Source organism: Styela clava, unplaced genomic scaffold (genome assembly GCF_964204865.1).
Source record: "Styela clava unplaced genomic scaffold, kaStyClav1.hap1.2 HAP1_SCAFFOLD_18, whole genome shotgun sequence".
NCBI lineage: Eukaryota > Metazoa > Chordata > Ascidiacea > Stolidobranchia > Styelidae > Styela > Styela clava.
Genome location: NW_027556465.1, coordinates 400,001 through 402,500, shown reverse-complemented (window position 1 = coordinate 402,500; position 2,500 = coordinate 400,001). Strand labels below are relative to the sequence as shown.

The following is a 2,500-nucleotide window of genomic DNA, read 5'->3' as shown; positions in this document are numbered from 1 at the left end:
GCTGGCGGGCGAGAGAGTGCTGCGTCGCCGGCATCGGCGTCGAAAAAAGCCGAGCCGAAAAAAGTTAAAGTACAAACGTGCAAGCATACTAACCTAACCCTAGGTAAGGCATGTCAGAGCGAAAGACAGTAATTTCGAATGAGCCAAGAAAGAGCGGTGCGGGGCCGGTCGGAGCGCACCCTTTTCTCGGTGGCTGGCGGGCGAGAGAGTGCTGCGTCGCCGGCATCGGCGTCGAAAGAAGCCGAGCCGAAAAAAGTTAAAGTACAAACGTGCAAGCATACTAACCTAACCCTAGGTAAGGCATGTCAGAGCGAAAGACAGTAAACTCGAATGAGCCATGAAAGAGCGGTGCGGGGCCGGTCGGAGCGCACCCTTTTCTCGGTGGCTGGCGGGCGAGAGAGTGCTGCGTCGCCGGCATCGGCGTCGAAAGAAGCCGAGCCAAAAAAAGTTAAAGTACAAACGTGCAAGCATACTAACCTAACCCTAGGTAAGGCATGTCAGAGCGAAAGACAGTAATTTCGAATGAGCCATGAAAGAGCGGTGCGGGGCCGGTCGGAGCGCACCCTTTTCTCGGTGGCTGGCGGGCGAGAGAGTGCTGCGTCGCCGGCATCGGCGTCGAAAGAAGCCGAGCCGAAAAAAGTTAAAGTACAAACGTGCAAGCATACTAACCTAACCCTAGGTAAGGCATGTCAGAGCGAAAGACAGTAATTTCGAATGAGCCAAGAAAGAGCGGTGCGGGGCCGGTCGGAGCGCACCCTTTTCTCGGTGGCTGGCGGGCGAGAAAGTGCTGCGTCGCCGGCATCGGCGTCGAAAGAAGCCGAGCCAAAAAAAGTTAAAGTACAAACGTGCAAGCATACTAACCTAACCCTAGGTAAGGCATGTCAGAGCGAAAGACAGTAATTTCGAATGAGCCATGAAAGAGCGGTGCGGGGCCGGTCGGAGCGCACCCTTTTCTCGGTGGCTGGCGGGCGAGAGAGTGCTGCGTCGCCGGCATCGGCGTCGAAAGAAGCCGAGCCAAAAAAAGTTAAAGTACAAACGTGCAAGCATACTAACCTAACCCTAGGTAAGGCATGTCAGAGCGAAAGACAGTAATTTCGAATGAGCCAAGAAAGAGCGGTGCGGGGCCGGTCGGAGCGCACCCTTTTCTCGGTGGCTGGCGGGCGAGAGAGTGCTGCGTCGCCGGCATCGGCGTCGAAAGAAGCCGAGCCGAAAAAAGTTAAAGTACAAACGCGATGCTAATGAGCGAGCCGTTGTCTCGACTAATATGTAGGGGGCGTTCGATCGAGCGTCTGGCTTGAGCGCTTGTCGGCCTAGCAGAACGGTCGCATTGTTATGCCCGGGTTTTAGGCACCGCTGCAGGCGGCCGGCAGAGCTCTTGTTTGTGCGAAACTGAATGGATCGAGCCCGAGAGAGGGCGAGCAAAGAAAAAACGCAAATCGCTCCGCCTGGCACTGCCGGCGAGAGCGTGGACGTCGCGGCCAGCGACTGTCGAAGCTGAGTACGGCCGCAGGCGATCGCCTCGGTCTTAAACGAATGCGACGAGCACGCGCCGGGCGGCCCAGCAAGGGCCGAGCGCAGCTGTCGCAGCTATCTGGTTGATCCTGCCAGTAGTGATATGCTTGTCTCAAAGATTAAGCCATGCAGGTGCAAGTACGAGTTCTCGTAAAGCGAAACTGCGAATGGCTCATTAAATCAGTCTTGGTTTATTTGGTCTCGTAAGCGAAGTGGATAACTGTGGTAATTCTAGAGCTAATACATGCATTAAGCGCCGACTTCGGGAGGCGCGCTTTTATCAGATCAAAACCGACCGGGTTCGTCCTGTGACGTTTGATGACTCTGGATAACCACGCGGATCGTACGGTCTCTGCACCGACGACGTATCATTCAAGTGTCTGCCCTATCAACTGTCGAAGGTACGCTACGTGCCTACCTTTGTGATAACGGGTAACGGGGAATCAGGGTTCGATTCCGGAGAGGGAGCCTGAGAAACGGCTACCACATCCAAGGAAGGCAGCAGGCGCGCAAATTACCCATTCCCGACACGGGGAGGTAGTGACGAAAAATAACAATACAGGACTCTAACGAGGCCCTGTAATTGGAATGAGTACATCCTGAAACTCTTAACGAGTATCCATTGGAGGGCAAGTCTGGTGCCAGCAGCCGCGGTAATTCCAGCTCCAACAGTGTATGCTAAAGTTGTTGCGGTTGAAAAGCTCGTAGTTGGATTTTGGGCGAGCGCCGCCGGTCCGTCGCAAGGCGTGTCACTGGTTGCGTTCGCCTCACCTTCGTTTCTCCGTCGGTGCTCTTGACTGAGTGTCGGCGGTGGCCGATAAGTTTACTTTGAAAAAATTAGAGTGTTCAAAGCAGGCTGTTCGCCTGCATAGTGTTGCATGGAATAATGGAATAGGACCTCGGTTCTATTTTGTTGGTTTTCGGAGCACGAGGTAATGATTAAGAGGGACAGACGGGGGCGTCCGTACTTTGCCGTTAGAGGTGAAAT

General features: G+C 54.5%; 1 non-coding gene across 1 annotated transcript in view; it reads left to right on the top strand.

The window, feature by feature from the left end:
* Positions 1 to 1,588: 1,588 nt before the first annotated feature.
* Positions 1,589 to 2,500, top strand: part of LOC144418555 (small subunit ribosomal RNA) — a 1,810-nt gene continuing 898 nt past the window's right edge. The window contains exon 1 of the ribosomal RNA XR_013473545.1: positions 1,589 to 2,500. This exon is cut by the window's right edge and continues 898 nt beyond it. This is a non-coding gene — a ribosomal RNA (small subunit ribosomal RNA).